Below are 22,409 nucleotides of genomic sequence, written 5' to 3' on the forward strand. Positions count from 1 at the left end.
TGTTTGACAGAGAGAAGTTATAGTTCACCCAATTGTGGTGTGGTAACTTACAGAAATAACTTGATGTTTAAAAGCAGAGGCTGGGCATGGTGGTTCATACTTATAATCCTAGCACTTTGGGAGGCCGAGGTGAGGGGATGGCCTGAGCCCATGGGTTCAAGAAAAGCCTGGGCAACTTGGTGAGACCTCATCTCTATAATAAAGCAAAAAATTATCCGGGTGCGGTGGGGCATCTATAGTTCCGGCAACTTAGAAGACTGAGATAGAAGGATCCCCTGAGCCCAGCAAGTCAATGCTGGGATGGCCATGAGCAAGCTACTTCACCAGCCTGGGTGACAGAGTGAGACTCCAACTCAAAAAAGAAAAAAAAAGGTAGTTGAATTAAGAAGAGATATTTTATCTGATAAGTCTTTAATGAGACATAATTCATACACTTTTCCCAATAAAGGAAAATTAAAAGTCAATGAGAAAAAATGATGAGAAAAAATAGAAAATCAAGAATATAAGGGGAAGATGGTAAAGGCTTAAATAAAAAGAGTCCACATTTAATATGGAGGGAAAAAAGGATCTTAAGCAGATTGGCGTTTGTGCTAAACGTTCCATACAGTGAATTCCAGTGAATTATTGTATAGTCCTCACCCATTGACAGTGGTAGGACCCGAAATTAGATTCTAGCCAATTTGAAGATGGCAGTGTTATTATTAACCAGTTCCATGATTAAGTTATGCATATTTTGTAAGTGAAATACTTTGTCTTAAAAGGCTGGAAAAAGATATTCTTGTGCTAACCTTTAAGAAACAAGCAAACTTTTTGAGAGCTTCTGTGAGATGAAATCATAGCAGGGAACTGTTTTTGGCTTCTAGAACCTGAGGGTTTCTTTCTGCAAAACCCAGAAAGAGGCCAGTTCCTCCATCATGCAACAGAGAAATAAATTTTCCCAAAATCTAAATGAACTTGGAGGCATATTTATATTCTTCCCAGTCAAGCCTCCGGGGAAATGTAGTTTGGCTGGAAACTTGATTTCAGCCTTCTGAGACCTCGAGCTGCAGACGTAGTAAAACCATGCCTGAACTTTTAATCTATGAAACTGAGATAATAACATTGTGAGTTGCTAATTGTTAAGCTTATGGTAATTAAATATCAATAAAAAACAAATAGAAATTGTATGTAAATAGCTAGTTTGTGAGGACATTAAAACATTTGTTTACACAGACTATTTTCTCTGCTGACATCTACTGCTTATATTAAAAGGTTCAAAATTATTTTCTTCTTTCTGACTATTTAGAAGACAACAACCTCCTTGGTGAGTAAAATTTAAGTACGGCAATAGGATATTGTACATATTTAAAGTACATGTACTGCTTCCTATTATACTCCTTTCATGTTTAGAATAGTATAGCAAGTTTGATTGCCTGATGCCAATTAGCCAGAACGAGAATTATTTGTCTAAACCATGGTGCAAAATTGACCCACTGGGACTCTTAAATGACTGTTAACTTTTGTTGTGGGACATATAACCTATGTTAGAGACGTCTCTTTTTTCCTACCTAAGGAACGTTGGTTGCCTTTATTTAAAACTCACATTAAAAACTTTCATTAACATTCACTAAATTTAGTTAATAAAATTACTTTAAAAATGAATTAAATCATGCTTATATATCATGCACAGTTTGTTATTTTGAAGTATATATACACTGGTAAGTAACTAAATCTAGCTTATTAACATATGCATTGCCTCACATAGTTCTCACTTTTGTGTTGAGAATACTATTTTCACTCTCTTACCATTTTACGAATGCAATATATTAATAATAAAATTAGTTTTCACATCTCCTTTCCATTGAAAAGCTGAAGCTAGTTTAAAATATGATGTCAATTTAATTTAGCACAAAATATACAAAACATTATAAATATGTTCTCTTTTGTTTCTTCAGATTTATTAGTATATTGATGATCAACTCTGATTTCAAAACAATTCTAGGCAAAGTATAATTCCCTCAAGTAGATGAAGCAGGTTTTGATATTGAATTTCATTAATTTAAAATAATAGCATGGAAAACTATCACAGATGCTCATTGTGACTACTGAATTCAGATAGAAATTCAGAGACATAAATGATCTGTTGTATTATTTTAAATAGTGTGATAATACTTTTGTATTAAGCTTAAAATATGGAAAAATATACTTAGAAAAGTTAAATTGAAAGAAATAAAACATTCATAAAACTGTGCACACAAAAAACCCACAATTTCAAACCAAAACTCAATTTTCCTCCCAAAGCTGTTGGATGTGAACTAAATAATTGCCTCTCTGAAGTTTCAGATAAAAGATTCAAAGAGTCTCATTCATTCAACAAATACTTAGATGTCACTGTCATTGGATCCAATTGGTTCAAAGCATCTCAGCAAATTGGATCATTAATCCCCATAAAATCTATTTAATCAGTTAAGAAATATTATTATTGTTACCACTGTTATTATTTTGAGTTGGAGTCTCACTCTGTCGCCCAGGTTGGAGTGCAGTGGCACACTCACAGCCACCCCAGCACTGATCTGCTGGGCTCCCACCATCCTTCCGCCTCAGCCTTCCAAGCAGCCAGAACTACCATACCCAGCTAATTTTTTGATTTTATGTAGAGATGAGGTCTCACCAAGTTGACCAGGCTGTTCTCGAACCCATGGGCTCAGGCATTCTCCTCATCTTGGCCCCTCAAAGGGCTTGGATTATAGGCTTGAGCCACAGCACTCAGGCAATAATTATTTTTAACAAAATGCAGTTATTTGCTCATTTTGAAACAATCTTCCCTGTTTGATCAGTGATTCCAATTCAGAGTGAAATAATCTCCAGGAACCAATTCTCTTTAGATTTTTCTGGTTAAATATTAGCATATACTTACTTTACTGGCAGGATAGAAGGATTTGATATTTGGGCTAAGTAAAATCCAAATGAAGAAGTATTACTCTTTACAAAAATATTTTTAAAAACTCATAGGTTATGGCTTTATGATTCTTTTCCATATATGCAGTAGATATCATGTGCTCTAAGTTATGTTCAGAGGTGCAGCTGCACACACATTTGTCTATTAAGTTCCCAGTGTGGGATACTGCTGTCACTCTTATTCACAACAGTGAAAACTCAGTAATCCAGTTATGAATATTAACCTTACTTTCTCTGAATATAATCATATGTGGCTCAGATTTCCTTTGAAGTGTAGCCAAATTCAGGAGAGCCCTGAATCAGTGCTTAGCTATAAGGTAAGGATAGAGAGACTCTAAACTTCTGTGCTACTGTCTAAGACAGACTTCAGAGCAGAGTTTCTTAATACTCTTCAGTTTGCTATGATTGATTCATAGTAATTATATGTATCAGTACCTGTTAAAATCTGAATACATCTTATTTGGTCATATCTCATATTTTAGCTGCTTTCAATGATCACGTATATTCAAAGGTCCCAAGGTGATTCCACCTTAGATTCCCACTTCCACACTTTTCTGTGCTCCTTCTATCTTTATCTATTTCCTTGTCTTCTCCAAAATATTTCACACTGATTCAGTTGTTTAATTCTTGTATATTCTTGGCTTATATTACAATAGTTTTCCATTTCCTATAGGTAATAAATAAAGCTCATCAATCCCATATTATACTATCTTTATATATCTACTTGATTAATATTAACTTGAATGCACACATGAGGTTTCTGTTTTAGACTATTAATTATCAATTTTTACCTAGCACTTTTGCTATCTCTTTTCTCCTTTAGCTCTTTTTATACTTGGGCAAAGTTGGGAGAACCATTGTCAGTCTGCACATACCAGCGCCTTTACCATAGATGAGAAAAACAGAAATGTGAGGTCCATTTGCTTATATATATTGTCTCATTCCCCCCCTGAAATTAAGTAGAAAAATATTTCCCCCAAACCAAGAATCCCAAGTTCGTACCCTAATTTACAATGTAAATAAATCTGTCCATGAGAAAGATAAAATCCCAGGTCTCAAACCTCTCTTTGAATTTTAAAATCTATCTTTATAGAAGTAAGTATTCATGGGGTTTCTCTGGTTTAATGAGCCATAAATCATATTCCAAGGTTTGTTCTTCTAAATCTGGTCTCAAGTTTTAGTAAATATTGTTCAGAAAGCCCTAAAATTGTGATGCAGAGACACACCTATGCACACATATTTTACAATTCCAAAACAACTTTATATTCAGGGTTGGAAGTGGCCATTTTTATTAGGTCACCATTGCTTAATTTGTCACAATAACTTCTGCATTGTCACTCAGTCACCTAAGATAAACAATCTTTTCCTCTGAGTATCATATTGGGTATCTCTTCATGAATATTTTTACATATATTCTTTTCCGTTTTTATCTCTATTAAAATCAGGCACTATATTTATTTAACTCTCTACACAAGTCTTGAAATAATCTTGAATTATCTCAATATGTGTAGGAATTACCTATACAATACTAACTTTTTTTGCAGTTTTATAACTTTTTCAAATATGAAGTCATTCCCTGCACTCCACTTCAGCCCAATTCTGTCATCAGCTGTACCTTCACTACCTCTAAATAATTCTTTGGCCTTGAATACTCCTCTTTTTTTTCCTGTAATTTATTTATCATATTGGACATGATCTTTTACCTCAATAAGAGTATCATAATTTTGCTCCTATGTGTTATTAATCTCTGTGCACTTTGTCCTTGCTATCTTTTCTGACAGGTCACACCATATTAGGCATAACCTGTCAATTCTCTAGCCAGTAAAGTTATTTCAGGTTTTTCTTAAATATCCCCACCTCTTTTCCCAAACACTCAACTCTAGTTCGCAGTAGAATATTGTTTTTTCTCAAATTTTCCATAATGAAACCAGAATATTTATTAAGAGAGAAATAATCATATTGGTGCCATTACAAAATTGGCATCTATAATTACAATTGGATTTTAGAGATGCTCATGTAGTTAGTTCCCCTTCATTCTAAGAAAGATTTATTTTAAATTATTAATTCTTTCTGTGAGATTCCTGTTTTAATATTTTCTCCATCACATTTGCAAACACTATTGTTTACTATATTATGAAAAACAATGTAGTACAGTTAGTGAGTTCCTATCTCAAAGAAACATTTTTTTTCTTAATGAAGAATGCTTCTCTTTTGGGGCACATTGCTAGACTGCATTTCAGAGCCTCTTAGTAGATGCATGCAACCTTGTTGACTAGTTTTTGGCCAGTGAAATATGAAAAGTAACATATGTTTCATTCAGATATGATTCCTAAAATACATCTATTATGATTTCCCATTTTTCTAGTCTCTTATATCTTACTGGCCGTGGAGAATTCACCAAAGGATACCACATTTCTACAACATGGCAGAAAAACAAGGGAAAGGAATCTGGGTTTAAAAAATAACACATATTTGTTGTTGTTGTTGTTATGCATATTATTAATAAAATATTCATCATAAATAGCAGCTTGAAGCAGAAACAGTATTTTATATTCTATTTCGATGGGTTAACTTGGCAGTCTTTTGCTGTATGTAGTATTAACTGAAGTATTTGAATGGGTAAATTCTTTAATATGTTCTTATTCAAGGCTAATGTTTTGTTAAACTCTGGTGTGTCCACATGACTCTTTGAGCTATGGGTGCCATGTTTCCTGGCTTTGGCCCCCTCCCCTACCTTGGGGAGGTGAATCTTCTCTCTTTTTTCTCTCTAATGTACTTTTCAAATAAACTATATTTTCCAATCTAAGAAAAAGTTCTCATTCACATGGCTGGCTGCCAGCTAGGTCCTTGGCATGTTCGTGCTTGGACTTCCTCACAGTGTTGGTATCTGGGTTCTGAAAAGGAGACTTCAAATAGCAAGGAGAGAAGATGCAGATCTCTTAGGGTCCTGTCTTGCAATTTTTAAACTAAGTTAAATTAAATTAATTTAATTTTTGAGTTGGAGTCTCACTCTGTCACTTAGAGTAGAGTGCAGTGACACTCTCATGGCCACCACAGCCTCACCCTGCTGGGCTCTGTTGGCAATCCTTCCACCTCAGCCTTCCAAGCACCTAGAAATACAGGCATATGCTACCACGCCCAGCTCATTTTTTTATTTATTGTAGAGACGAGGTCTCGCCAAGTTGCCTGGGTGGGTCTTGAACTCGTGGGCTCAGGCAATCCACTTGCCTCAGCCTCCCAAAGTGCTGGGATGGCAGGCTGAGCCACCAAGCCTGGCCCTGCCTTATAATTTAAACATTGTTTTGCCTACTCATTTTATAGTCCAAATAAGTCACTAATTCAAGAAATGGGAAAATAGACTCCACATTTCATTGAAAACTAGAAAACACTGTCTAGTTATCTTTATTTCAACATGAACTACTCTCAGGTTAAGACTGATTTATTTATTTAATTTTTGTTTTTGAGTTGGAGTCTCATTCTGCCGCCCAGACTGGAGTGGCCACTCCTGGCCATTGCAGCCTCGACCTGCTGGGCTCCGGCGATCTTTCCACCTCAGCCTTCCAAGTAGCTGGAACTACAGGTGCGTACTACCACACCCAGCTAATTTTTTATTTATTGCAGAGATGAGTTCTCGCCAAGTTGCCTAGGCGGGTCTCGAACCCGCAGGCTCAGTCAGTTCACTCACCTCAGCCTCCCAAAGAGCTGTGATTACAGGCTGAGCCACCAAGTCCAGCAAGATTTATAATTCTCACACATAAAAAATACATTAAAGCATTTGAAACTCTAATATTCTCTTCCCATCACAATATGAAAGTTCAGTCTAAAGTCTAGATTCTTGTCATTTAAATGTAATTAGATGTGGGTGAGGCTCTGTAGAGTTGTCCCATGCATGAATGCACAAATTAATGTATATTTGCATCACAAATAGCACATTTATTAGTGGTTTTATTATTACAATAAATAAATATAGAATTTGGAAACTTATGCCTTCTTTGTTGGCAGGTGTTCAATGGGTGTCATCATTTGTCTCTGGATACTAGCTTGTGCTGCAGAGAACAACAAATGCAGATAAAAGTGATAGAAAGTTATTTATATATGCGCGTGTGTGTGTGTGTGCGTGTGTGTGTGTGTGTACGTGTGCGTTTGGTATGGTGTACCTGGATGAAATTTTTAAAGAGTTACCACTAAAAAGCATCAGCATCAGGACATATTTTGAGTATAGAACTAAAGGAAAATGACATAGCAAGCCATACAGAAATTTGAAAGTAGCACAAGTAGGAAAACCTTTTAAACCCTACAGTAATCTAGGTAAGAAACATTGGTGGTTTCCACCAGGAGATAACCTTGATGAAAGTAAGAAGTGATTAACTTAGGGATATTTTGGAAAATAATGTCAAAGGAATTTCTTGACAAATGACACGAGATCAGTAAGAAAAAGAGGTCAACTAAAAATGACACCTGAAACTTTGCATGATGAATTTGAGAAACAGAGTTGCCATTACCTAACATAGGACATCTACAGAATAATCAATTTCGGAAGAAAAGATCCAAAGAAGTTTTCTGAGCTGTTTATGAGGGATTCATTATACCAGTGGCAAAGGATATATGAGTAATACCACCAAAGAAAGACCAATAACGAGCAGTTTTAGAGCCCAGACTCAAAAACTTCCTGAGGTCATTCACTATAAGATACATATTCTTAGCCGGGCTCGGTGGCTCAGCCTGTAATCCCGCGCCTTTGGGAGGCTGAGGTGAGTGGATTGCCTGAGCCCGCGGGTTCGAGACCCGCCTGGGCAGCGAGACCTCATCTCTACTATAAATAAAAAAAAATCAGCAGGGCGTGGTAGCACATGCCTGTAATTCCGGCTACTTGGAAGGCTGAGGCGGAAGGATCACTGGAGCCCAGCAGGTCGAGACTGTGGTGGCCAAGAGCGGCCACTGCACTCCAGTCTGGGTGATAGAGTGAGAATCCAACTCAAAAAAAAAGATGCATATTCTTTCTACATAAGTTTTTAAAAAATGACATTTAAGGATCAAGACAGTATTTTTCCATTATTAAAAAAACAAGAAAAGACATGTTCTTTTAATGATTTCCCTAACCTTATGTTAACTAGATGGTATATTTTGTGGCACGTGTGTGCACATATATACGTGCATTATAAATATGCATGTGAGATTGTGAGAGTGTACAACAGATAACCCTTATAAAATAGAACAGAAGAATAATAGCCATCATCATTCTTCTTCTGCCCTTTTCTAATCTCTCTGTCTTCTTGTTCCACTGACTAAAGGATTTTTCAGGTATGAAAAAAGTAAATGAGCAGAAAAGAAAAGTATACACCAGGACATAGTAGTACAAGACACGATTTTAAATTGGTACTTACTAGTCATCATTGATGAAGACAATGAATCCTTTGTTTCCTCCCCCAAAAGCCACTTCGTTGCTACAATTATCCCACCAGTTTGTGAAAGGCTGGCCATCACCTACATTACAGAAGATAACCATGTTTCTAAAAACACAGTATGACATGAAATGTTGATATTCTTAAACTTCAAAAGTTGGGAGTAATACATTAAGGAGAGTTTACTATTATTTCTATTTAACACTATTTAGGTATTTCTAAATAAATATCCCAGCTTATTTGATGCCATCGATGTTCACAGACCCAGTCATTGCCACTAGTGTCTGGGTTAATAGTAACTTCTTTAATCACACCATTGTTATTTGGTGGTCCAATATAATCATTAATATGCTTAATTAGGGAAGAATAGTTTCAGATTTTAACATATGTGTATTTGCCTCTTTTTTCTCCATTACACCAAACCTAATCTATGATGTTACTTGTGTCTCTGCAGTGTCTTTAGAATCCAACACCTTCATTCTTCCATAGAACTTTTAAAAAAGGATATTTAACAAATAAAGAAGGCACCAAAAATGTACACAAATTTTAAGAAAGAAAAAGACTATTAAAATTGTAATACTCGATATATATTGATAACAAAAGATGAATACAAGTCATGCCTGACTTCTGCAATTATAAGAAGTGCTCAAAGCAGTTATTATCAGCATCCAAAGTAGTACATAGATAGCATCTCTCCAACTGTGTATATGGATTTGCTGGCATCCCTGGTATTTATATCACTTTCACTATGGGTAGTTGATGTTTTAAGTTAGCGTGTATAATCCTCATATCAACCCCAGTGAAGTAGGTAGTTATTAGAAGTACATCCTTTACTCCCAGTCTCTTGTTCTTATTTTTAAGTATATTTTTTTCTTGGGAATAGGGATATGTTTCTCATATTTCTGAAAATGCTTGCATACTCTCTGACAACAGAGAACATGAATTGTAATTCTCTAATATCATCTGCATTGCTGAGATCAGAGTCTTACATATGTTTACACTTAATAAATATTGGGTGAGTGAACATTGACTATAATAGCCTCATGTTAAATTAGAACACAATGGCATTCTTTTTCTTGGGTAGAAGCTACGTTGAACCACTCCATAATTTACTTTTCTGTTTTCAAAATATCTTGGCCAATGATAGCTTAACATGACTCATGTAACCCTAAGGCTGAGCAAGCATAAATCCAACTGCCATTTTGTACAGTCTGAAAGTTACAAAATTACATTACCATAGAAGCATATAATATGTTTCACCATTATTAAAAAGGACATTAAAAATCACTGGACTTAGCTTCTCACCTAGCATCTCAGAATGTAAGAAGAGATGCTCCTCCAGGTCTATGTCTTCGTTGATTGTCATGGTTATCCACAAAGACAAGTGCTCTCAGAAAGCATAAAACCCCAACCTTCTCCCCAGTTCCTATTAAAAAACAGTAACATATATGTTTATATGTTCTTTTACAATAGTTTTAGATAACCTATGTTTGTATTTCTTTCTGTAGAACATCTTCAGATTAAATTTTCTAGTTAAATGGTTATTGTGGGAGATATATATATATACATATGTATACATATAGCCTAAAAATACATTCCATGCTTGTATAGATTCTTTTTATTCCATTCATGTTACATCTATAAGATTTTCATTATGAAAAATGGTCCTTTGAGAGGTTTCAATATATGATTTAGATGGACTTCTGAAGGGTCAGCATCCATATCACATTATACAGAATGGCAAACTAAATTAAAATAAGACTTTGACACTGTACTGTTATAAACATTTAACATTTCAAAATAATTAAGTGATATAATACAAATAAATTCTATAGCATGGCCATGTTATAAGTACTTTAAAAATGGTAAAATTTTAAATATAATAACCTGTATTAACAGATCATATACAAACATTAATAAAATCTAGTATACTCATATAATACTTTAAAATTCCTAGGTTTCCTGCGTTTCCAGTTGTACTTTCTTGTGACTGACATTCTAAATACAAAAGATAATCAATTGGAGTTTGAGGGACTATGACACATCATTCATAAATGACTCCATGACAATTGTCTAAATAAGACTCTAAAAAAATAACTTATATTAGGGTAAGATGACTAGTAGATGTATGAAATAATTCAAGGGCAACTCATATTTTATTTACCTTAAATAAGCCATCTGTTCTCCATTCTACTTGAGAATTATCATGCCTAATTTTGCACCATACTTGAATTCTGTCACACAGTCATTTTCCAAAGTATTCACTGCTTTTAATTGACTCTCCACCCAGATCAATTACCTTTTAGAAGGATATTTAAAAATATCATTTTACATAAGAACTTTAAAGTGTTTTAAGCAACAAATTAATATTATATAAAAATAGCTTTAAACTACTTATGATATTTGAAATGCTACAAATGGTATTCCTTCTGTGAAGATTTGTACTTTTTGGATAAAGTATTCGCTACAACGTAGAAAGAAGAATAATGACAAGGTGACCTAGTTTCCTGTGAGAATGATGACATAATTTTTAGTCTTCTGGATATCAACATAGTATTTACTATTTGACTGGCAGCATTTCTCAGCTTGATAAATATTACCTCATTTATTCCTCCAACAAAAACAAAGACATAACCACTATCATTAGGTATTTTCTTCACATGAAATAATTGTTGCACAGAGATGTTAGCCAATTTGCCTAGAAGCTAATAGCTAATAGTGGTATAGCTAATATTCAATCTACACTAGCTCGACAGAATAACAACTATGTGATCCTCTGTCTTCCATAAATGGTCTCTGGAGTTATAATCAATTGCACAGTGATGGTTGTAGCCTCCATAAATTCTCTGTATTTCCATAGAACCTATTGTGATAGAGAATTAGATGTATTTTATTTGAAGAAAAGTGTTTAAAGAACAATGTTCAATGTAAATGACTCAAATATTAACATACAGAAATCACACATTTGATTAAATATGCCCTTAATTTTCTAATGAATAAAGGGATATCATCTTATATGCACATATATGTATTGATGTACCTCTTGGTAGATGAAAAGTCTACTTCCTTCAAGAAACCAACTAGTGCTTAGATTATGCAGTTTATCCAAAACTGCCTGCGTGTCTCCAGACCACATGTGCTGGGAAGTGGCAATTCTGAACCCAGCTGTCCCAATGTTAATGAGATGGTTCATGTATTCAGCAACATTCTGGAGCATGCATAATCTTTCTCCAGTGCAAGATCAAGAAGACCAACCAGACAACAATCTCTGACCTGTTAAGTTATAACATTTTGCAGTGTATTCATAAAACATAATCTTTCACCTGATAATCTATGTGATTATTCATTCATTCACTTATTCATCATTAGATATTTATATAGAGCCATTGTCATTGGGCACTGGGGATATTGACATTCTGCTATGGACATGTCTATGAAATGCTTTCTAGTACATGAAGGAGAATATAAGAGATAAAGTAGACGAGCCTTTCAGTTGATTGGGAGGAAAATTATGAAGGTTGATTTGAGTTTTCTCATTTTTAAGCAGTCAAACCTTAAGTCTGTTTTCCTATGGGATCTAAACCTTTAAAATGAAATTTAATAAGCTACATGCTTGTAATTAAAAACATAGGTAGCTTTTTATTCAGATCACAATTTCTAAAAAATTACCTAAGCAGCATCACTATAGTTCTCAACATCTCCACTTCCAGTTCTACAATTACCATCATTAAAATACCAATGAGAAAATGGGGCCGCTGGAAAGTCCCTACTTCTAGGATTGAAGTACCATTGGTTAAGTACAGCCTTTAGCTGCCTTCACACCATTGACACATGGATGATTAGTGACAGCATCCACATAAATACGGGACTGAAAAACAATGTTTCCACTTCAGCCTGACTTACAGAGAGGGAGTAATCTAAAGCATGGCTGATCAAAGTTTACAGCATGTTGATAAAACTTCAACATACTTCTGTGTATTTTGTGTGAAAGGAAATTAATATGAGCTGAAGACTAATCCATTTGAGTCACTAGGTCAAATATTTATAGGATGATAAATTGAGAGAATCACAAACCACCATGAATATGCAGATATGCAAAAAGCCATTTGGGGAAAGTTGGAAATCTGTTGAGACAGGAAAGAGTTTTGATTTCTGAAATTTCACTGAGTCACCAAGAGAAAGAAATACTTAGCCCCTACTCTCTATTTAGAATCCAAAGAGAGAAAGGTAGATATGAGTCTTTTATTATGCTCCTCATTAAAGAGAGAAGACAGATATTCACCATAAAATAATTGTAAAAAATAAAAACTTATGAGGAAGAAGACCCAGAAATTATGGATGGAGGTATAAGTCACTTAAAAATGATAGCAAATATTGTAACTGGAATTTTCAGTTCCTAACCAGGAAAGTGTTTCCAGAAAAATGTGCATAGTTATAAGGGTTGAAATTTGATATTTTACCTTATAAGTAAATTCTGCTTTAAACTTTGACTTATGTCTTTTTTATTAGATAAACAGTACATATGCAAAGATTTATAAAAGTTAAATTTAAACCAATAGTTAATTTCAAACTATAACTAAAGTATAAAGTAAAAAAATGAAAATATGGGTAACTTTCTGCTGAAAAGGAACAAGAAACAAGAGATAAACTGCTTTCCTATATATTTTTAAAGGAAACTTGAATTCACTTACACCAACATTGTTACATCTAATCACCATGTTTCTGAATTCATTGCTATTTCTAGATCTTGTGCATAATTTATAGCTAATTGGTTGGTATTTTTCCCACCAAAGTCTTGAAGGGTTGTGAATTGCAACATTTTCACGGGGGGAGTTGAAGAGATCCACAAATAAAGCAATCATTGGGTATCAAATTATGTCTTACTTTATCATATGATGTTCTAGAAACGAATCAATAATATAAAATTATTTTTGAGTCTTTGTATATGCAACCACATTTTTTTTCAACTACTTGAAAATATTAACAGCACACTGGCAGTTTCCTCTTGAAGAAAGATTATATTGGAAAAAAATATAAAGTTTCTAGCAATAGTAACCTGTTTCTTCAGCTGAAAAACTGCCTTTACTAAGGTACCAATGTCCCAGCTTCACAAGTACTAATAAGAATGCTACTGAATGCACACAGAACTCAACAATTAATTATAAGCAGTACTCACTTGAAGCTCTCCAAATTCATTGGGGGCTAAGCATCACTCACATTCAATATCAATTCAATATCAACCCAGTGCCCCTCAAATAGAGGGCCTTCCTTAATGAGTATGTGGGGTAGTGAGCCCAGCTTAAGCCAATGGCTGAAAGCAACAGAAAAAAACCTCATTTTGTTTTGAAGTTATCAGTGTCCTTTAGAGAAACTATTTATATTCCTTTAAGAAGTACATTTACAAAGTAAATGTTAGCATGAATAAATACTTAGAGGACAAACTGTTTATTCATAATCTGAAAATGATTATCATTAACAATGTTAACATAAGAGGTGAAATCAGAATTAAAGCTCCCATGAAAATAATCTGAAATAATCTAAATGACTTTTAGAATTCAGTGTTTTCCTATATTGAATTAATATTTATCTTTTTCAAATTGCTAGTATCATATAAATGTATATATATGTGATATTTAATTAGGATTAGTCCCTCACTAATAGAAAGAAAGTAATTAGAGACAACTTAATTCAAATACTCAAAATATTGCTGTAAGTATGTGCAAATGTAATGTTTCCATTTCAAAAAGAAACACTGTAATGTTTCAATTTTGAAACTTCAGCTCCGTTTTCTATTCCCACTCATATTTTTGATTATTCAATTTCCCACATTGATATTTAAGAAAATATTTAACACTTAAATGCTCAAGAATTGGAGAAACAGACTCCCTGCAATCCCTCACCAAGTTATGTACTTAATGCAGTGGCCACAGTAGTAGAATTGATGGTTGTTGTTGCCATCACATTGCCAAATGCTTCCTATATATGATTAAACATTAAATAAATGAACTTATATAACTTTTCCTTCTTAATGTAAGTAAAATTTTATGAAAGAGAATAATAGCAGGTGGGGAAAACTCATCCATCCATCCATCGAGGAATAATTGAATGACTACGTTATACCAATAATGTTCAGGATGCAGTAATGAAAAAGTCAGATTCCTATTTCCTTATATTCTAGTGGAAGGGAAAGAAAATACACTAGCAAGCAATAATAATGTTAAGAAAAGTGATGTTAAAATATGTTCAGATAGCAATAATAACTAGCAGGAATTAAGATAATAAATGGAAATTGACTTCACCATCAATGTGTTTTAGTCCACATAGACATCCCTGAGGAAGCGACTTTATGTTGTAACTTGAAGAATTAGAAATACTCTGTATTTGAATATCACAGAAAAAGCAATCTAAATAGGGGAAAAGCAAGAGTAAAAAAGCCCCATGAAATAAAACATTAAGAATATATACAAGAAGCATTAACAATAACAACAATGTTGGTGTGGCCATAGCTCATGTGATAAAGAGATGAGGTCAGAGAGAAAGGCTAGAATATGGAGAACAGGAAGAGCCACTGACGTTATGAGAAGGGGAACTGAATGATGGTTACACTTTAAAAAGAAATCACTTTGGCTTCTAGGCAGACATAGGATGATAGGAGCGAGAGAGATCAGTTAGAAGACATTCATAGTGGTCTGGGAACGAGGTAAGTGGTTTGGATGAGGGCATAGACAGGATGTACTTCAGAGGTAATGAAGCAACAGATTTATGAACATATCAAAGCTGAAGAATGGGGAAAATAAAAGTATTAAAATACCGGTATCTGGTGGGCACATCATCTATGAACATGAGGAAGGATGAGGAAGTACCAGCTTTGGGAAGGATATCAAGCCTGCTATGGATCACAGTCATTCCTCTGTCAGTCCTAACTCTCTCCTTTGGCCCATTTTCCAGCCAGCCACGTGAACATGATCCATTGCAAAAGTATAAGTTCCTCATATTTTACACATAATTTTATGCTTCCATGACTTTCAAAGGGCTTTCATTCTTCCTTTGATCTTCCATCATCCTTGTGTACCTGGTATTTACTCTTCTTTCCACTTTAAGTTGAAGCCACAAGTTTATGAAGATTACCCTTGTATTTCCAGGAATAATTATCTCCTCTGCTGCGTGAGAGGTTTTTACTTATATGACACTCTTAAGCTATATTTGACTTATATTGGAAATACGCTGTAAGAAATTAAGCACTTACATGTCCACTATTCTGGATGAAGTTTCTTGAAGGTAGACGTCATGTCCAATATTCCCAGAACCTAGTAAAATGATTGGCATTGTTTTGTATGCTCAATAAATGACTGTGACACACAAACTCCACATTCCAGGTATTGTGCAAGACAATGGTACAACATGAATTAAGTCTTTGATTTTTTAAAATAAATGAACCCTGTATCAGAAATTGTGTAACACACTCAGCTCTAATCCTTGCAGTCACACTGTACACAAAAACAATAACAAAGTGAAGGATTTGACCACCATTTTAAAGAAATTATGAGTAAAGTGCTTCAGGATTTAATTGACAGACCTATTATCAAATTCTGCCTTTGTCAGGTACCCTATAAACCTGGATAATGTATTCAGGTTTATAGCATAAGTGACAAAGGCAGAATTTGATAGCAGGTCTGATTACAAGTCAGTATTCTTCCTACTACACTAATTTTCTTTAGAAATGTACAGTTGTGATAATTTTCTTTAGAAATGTTGAGTTGTGATGTCCAGGATGGTAGCCTCTAGCAACAATTCTGTACTGAGAAAGTACATGTAGGAGGTCTGAACAGAGATGTGCTACTATTGTAAAAAAAAAAAAAAAAAAAACCATGAATGCAGACTTACAATAAAGACAGAATGTAAGAAAATTATTTGTATGTTGTTCACATGTTGAAGTAATATTTTGTGATACACTGGGCTAAATAAAGCTTATTATTAACTTCCTCAGATTCTTTTTGCTTCTTTTAGTGCAGTTGTTAAAAAATACCAGCTAGGCTTGGTGGCTCAGCCTGTAATCCCACGCTTGGGAGGCTGAGGTGAGTGGATTGCCTGAGCCCGCGGGTTTGAGATCCGCCTGGGCAACTTGGCAAGACCTCATCTCTGCCATAAATCAAAAAAATATTAGCTGGGCATCATAGAGCGCACCTGTACTTCCAGCTACTTGGAAGGCGGAGGCGAAAGGATCGCCGGAGCCCAGCAAGTCGAGGCTGTGGTGGCCAGGAGTATGCCACTGCATTCCAGTCTGGGTGACAGAGTGAGACGTCAACTCAAAAAAGAATGCCAAATTACCTATGTGATTTACATGATATTTCTAATAGACTGCTCTAGAAGTTAAAGAAAGAGCACATCCATACACAAAAACAATAACAAAATGAAGGATTGACCACCATTTTAAATAAATTATGAGCAAAGTGCTTCAGGATTTAACTGACAGGAAAATGTAGTTCAACTGATGGGAATAGGGAAGATAACATGTATGTGAAGAACAGATTTGACATCAATGACAAGCGATAAGGTGAAATTGCTGTTAAGTAAGAAAAACAGAATTATCAAATGTAGAAGAGGAACAAGAATGATAAGAAGTCTGCTGTTCTAGATTGTGTTTTAGAAACATAAATCAGGTGTGAGGGAGCTGCAGGAATGAAGTTAGGAAAGGTATATTGGTAACACTCAAAGTCAAGGAGAAGGACACAGACTTTCTTTTGAACCTATCAAAAGGTATTGAAGGTTTTTGTTTGTTTCAAACAGGAAAGTAACAATGAACCTGTTGGAGTATGTCAGACGGATTTGAAGACAGAGATAAGAGGGATAGAAACATTGGTAAACAAAGCAGTGATGAAAATCTGAACTAGGCCGGGCTTGGTGGCTCAACCTGTAATCCCAGCGCTTTGGGAGGTTGAGTTGAGTGGATTGCCTGAGCCCACAGGTTCGAAACCCACCTGGGCAACTTGGTGAGACCTCATCTCTACAATAAATCAAAAATTAGCCGGGCGTGGTAGTGTGCACTTGTAGTTCCAGCTACTTGGAAGGCTGAGGTGGAAGGATCACCGGAGCCCAGCAGGTCAAGGCTGCAGTGGCCAAGAGCGGCCACTGCACTCCAGTCTGAGTGACAGAGTGAGACTCCAACTCAAAAAAAAAAGAAAGAAAAGAAAATCTGAACTAGGATATCGCAGTAAGAATGAAAGTTAAGAAAGCGTGGTAGATTGTTACAATAAGGGCTACCCAATGAATGGCCCTTCCCAGTATCCGTACTTATGTGGGGTCTCTTTCTACACAAACTATGGAATTAGCTCAAGACATGTTCTTACACTGGAGTGTCAGCAAACATGACACAAGCAGAAATTTGATTAAGATTCACACAAGGGGACCTGATCTCTTGAAATGCTGAGATTATCAATTAAATGTAACTAAGATGAAAATCTAGCTGTCCTTAGTCATTCCAACCATCTGAATTGACTTGCCAGCTAATAGTAGTTCAATGAAGGACTAAACCAGCAGAAGAACCATCTAGTCAACCCACAGTATTGGGATACATGGGTTATTATTGTTATTCAGCAACACAGTATCCGCCCCCCAATCTGTGGTTTTACCTTGTACAGCATTTTTCTTTCTGCAGTTTTGGTTATCTGCGGCCCACCTTGTCTGAAAACATTACAGAATTTTGAAAGAGAGAGAGAGGGCAAGAGACAACATTCATGCAACTTTTATTACAGTATATCATTACAATGGCTCTATTTTATTAGTGTAATTAATTCCTTACTGTGCTTTATTTATAAAATAAACATTATCAGAGGTACGAATACATAGGAAAAACCTAGCTGATACAGTCGGCCCTACTTCTTCACAGGTTTCACATCCCTGGACTCAACCAACTGTGGATAGAAAACATTAAGCAACAACAACAAGAAAGGATAATTGCGTCTGTACTGAATGTGCAGTCTTTTTTCTTGACAAAAGTTCCCTAAACAAAGAGTATAGTAAATATTTATAAAGCATTGACATAGTATTAGATAGTATAAGTAATTTAGTGATATTTAAAGTATATGAGAGGATGTTTATAGGCTATATGCAAACATTACATTTATACAAAAGATTTGAGTATCTGTAGATTTTTGTATCTGTGGGAGTTCCTGGAATCAATCCCTCATGGATACCAAAGAGATGGCTGTGTAGGATTTGGTACTATCTGCAGTGTCAGGCATCCACTGGGGTACTGAAATCTATCGCCTTTGAAAAGAGGTGAGGGATGGCTACTGTAATTACCAAATAGAGACCAGGAAAATGCAACAGATTTGGTAGAGACCGACTCTACAGCAAATGGTAGCTAGCCAGATATAAGAGAATAGTGAAAAAAGTATCAAAGGGGATTCCATGTTCTAAGTTTTGGGTGAGTAGAAGAATTACAAGACCTTTATCATGAAATCATGTAATCATGAGGCAGATTTGGTTAAGAGAAACCGAAAAACTAGTATGGGGACACACTGAATTTGTGGCATCACTTTTAAACCAAATGGTTTCATTCCCTTAAGGAACAGGTAGAGATGAGAGGGAACCAGCAATGTTTTCCCCCTGCATTTTCTTCTTTCCTTTCCTCTTTTCCCCTCCCTTTCTCCCTTTAGAATTTCTGGCAAATCTATGGAAATATATTTCCCATCATTGTCTCATCAGTTAACTCTGAACAGTTCTGTTCTTTTAACAATAAATCCGTGTTTTCCACAGTGCATGTAGATGTTACCAGAATACATAATAATTTGCAGACATAATTTGGGAAATTTTATTAGCATTTCAGGATAGGTAGAGTTATATAAACATATAATAAGTTTATACTAAGGGTCAGGCATTGCCATACATTTTCTCATTTAATCTCTATTTTCACCTCAAGCTGGCAATCTTCACTGAACAGGCAAGCCATAGGAGAAGCATTAAAACAACTAAAATATACTTACGTCTTGTGCAGTAAAATTTGCATACAAAACCTTGATGTGTTTGCCATAAAAAACAAAATAATTAGGTGTAAAGCAATTGTTATGCCTACTTTCTAGAGTAGTTATCTTTTAAAAAATTATCCTCAGAGAAGGCTTTCAGTTATTAATATCAATGCTGTTGCTTATATATTATATTTCTTGGAATGTTCTACAAAAAGAAAACTTTCTTTTACTCTAAATCTCTAATGGTTACTATAATGTGCCAAAAAAGATATTTTGTGAATTATTTAAAAAAGCAAAATGGAATATTTGGTGATATCCTAACAACAGAGCAATTGTCCTTACAGAGTATTTATATTTAAAGTGTCAACAAAGCTTATCAAATGCCAAGAAGTAGAAAATTTATGTTAGCACAAAACTACCCAGTTTCTAATGTTCTCAAAAGTATTTTTGCAATCAATATTATATAAGTATTTTCTATTTTATTTAATGTTCACAATATTAATGGCATTATATGGAACAGACTCTAGTGTAAGCTGGAACTACAGGCATACACCACCACACCCAGCTAATTTTTTTAATTTATTGTAGAGATGAGGTCTTGCCAAGTTGCCCAGGAGAGTCTCAAACCCACTGGCTCAGGCAATTCACTCACTTCGGCCTCCCAAAGTGCAGGATTACAGGCTAAGGCAATGAGCCCGGCCTCCACTAAAATTTTAATTAAAATACTCTAATGAAGCATCTATGCATGTTATTCAATGATTCATATTTATCTTCAAGTGTTTTGATTTTTAATTTTTTTTTCTTTCCCAGTTTTCAATATCCTAAAGTTTTAGGTAATAATTTTACTATAGGACTTTATCAAGTTAGTGGCTTTTCTTACAGAAAAGATGTCTTAATTCCTGAGTTTCACATTGAATTATACCCAATTTTCTCAAAACAGGAAACCTTCACTCACCAGCCCTCCTCCTTCAAAGGAAAAAAAGGACACAAATCTGCCCTGAGGATAAGTCACATGTTCAAGTTGCAGAAGAGAAGGTAGCTACAATTGTTTATCTACTAGATCTCTTAGAGCAGAGAAGCCTTTTGAGCCAGGTGAGGACACATTTTCAACCTAAATAGTACATTTTGTGCTGCAAGAACACTGAAATGTGAGTTTTCAACAAACCTAAAATAGATTGGAAATTTTGAACTATATTTACTAGATAGAAACTATGTCAAGACAAATGAGGGAGGAGGGAACTTACACTGTACCCAAAAAATATTAAAATAACTTACCAAATTGACTTTCTTAAATCAGCAACCTCCCAAGCCCACAGTTCAGCTTTTTTAAATCATAAAATAACAAAAATTTCACAGTCCTGATTCTGCTTTCTCTTTAGTTGGAAAAAATATGCTGGATTTAGGATTTTAGAGATTTTCTATAACCTTTTCCTTTCCATGTGTGGCCCTACAGCCTGGCTCTGATTCCCCAAAACTAATATGTACAAGCAGTCTAATCTGAGCTCCAGATACCAGATTGGTCACCTTGTTCCTGTTTCCTGAGCAAACCACTGTCTGCCCTCCTTTGGTCAGTCTGCTGTCCGGCCACCTCTTATGACATGATGCTTCTTATGTTTGCTATCTCTGTCTTCCTTTCTACAATATTCTTTCCCAATCTCAACTCATCTTTTTCTTCTTCCCTAAATATATACCAATGTGTAGGAAAAAAAAAACAGCTTTTTTAAAAAAATCTTAAAGACAAGATTAGCATAGGATGGGTCAAGCTAGCCAAATGATATAAGAAAATAAACAAAGTCACTAAATTTTAAAAAAATTAATAAATCCATGCTTTATCATCTACTATGTGAACCATAGAAAAAACATGAAAGTCTGTAGACTTCATTTGGTTCCTTATTTAGAAAATTAGGAGCTGGGCTGAGTGGCTCAGCCTGTAATCCCACGCCTTTGGGAGGCTGAGGTGAATGAATTGCCTGATCCCACGGGTTCGAGACCCGCCTGGGCAGCGAGATTTCATCTCTACAATAAATAAAAAAATCAGCAGGGCGTGGTAGTGCATGCCTGTAATTCCGGCTACTCAGAAGGCTGAGGTGGAAGGATCGCCAGAGCCCAGCAGGTTGAGGCTGTGGTGGCCGGGAGCGGCCACTGCACTCCAGTCTGGGTGACAGAGTGAGACTCCAACTCAAAAAAAAAAGATAATTAGGATAGTATTGTTGATACATATAAAATATAAAAGTCACTCACAATATGTATTGTCACTATTTGCCATTTTTATGCATTATTACTTTGACTCCTCACACACACATACCCCACTAAACAAAATTACAATTATCTCCACTTTTCGAATGAAGAAACAAGACACTAAAAAATCAAGAAGTGGGATTTGTCCATGGTCAAATTGCAGTAAATGTTGGAGCTGAAATTCAAAGCCAAGTAGTGTGACTCTACAGTGAAGTTTTACCTGCTGCTCAGTCCTACATTCACTTTCATTGAGTTGTTATCAAAAATCAAATATGGTATAATATGTGAAAATATTTTAAAATCTGGAAGATTCTGTTTAGCTAATATTAATAGGTTAGAAGATCACAGGAGTAAGAATTATTCAAAAAAATAGGCCTGCGGTGTTAAAAATATGAGACCAATTCAAAAATAAAAACAAAGACTATAAACTGATAGAACAATATATTTTTGAGGCTTTTAAAAAAACTCAGTATGTTGTTTAGTTACCCAGATCATTTCAGTGCACAACCAAGACTGAGAACCACTGTTCTGGGTGATTCTGGTCATCAACCAGTCTGGAAACCTCTGTTCTTATGCACCTAACCAGAATTGTTTCTGTTCACTTAATATTTGTTTGGGAAAAGACAGGAGAAAAAAGGGTATTTCTACTTGCTTCTATGTCAGAGGAGATTTCAATAATATGACCTCAGATGTGAAGTCTGCCAATTGTATTTAAAATTTACATAGAAAGCCAGTTATTTTAATTTTCAACATATGGACTTTTTAAGAGAAAAATAATTCATTTTCACAATCAAACTTTAAGACATGTTATATAAAACCCCTAGTCAGGTATACCATAAAACAGAAAGGTACGTGACTGAAGTAG

The 22,409-nt window shown here is 35.1% G+C and overlaps 1 pseudogene; it reads right to left on the reverse strand.

The window, feature by feature from the left end:
- Positions 1–8,320: 8,320 nt before the first annotated feature.
- On the reverse strand, positions 8,321–13,569 carry LOC103255519 (annotated as a pseudogene).
- Between the last annotated feature and the right edge of the window lie 8,840 nt (positions 13,570–22,409).

This window comes from Carlito syrichta, unplaced genomic scaffold (assembly GCF_000164805.1).
Source record: "Carlito syrichta isolate Samal-C Ts95f unplaced genomic scaffold, Tarsius_syrichta-2.0.1 Scaffold288202, whole genome shotgun sequence".
Lineage (NCBI taxonomy): Eukaryota > Metazoa > Chordata > Mammalia > Primates > Tarsiidae > Carlito > Carlito syrichta.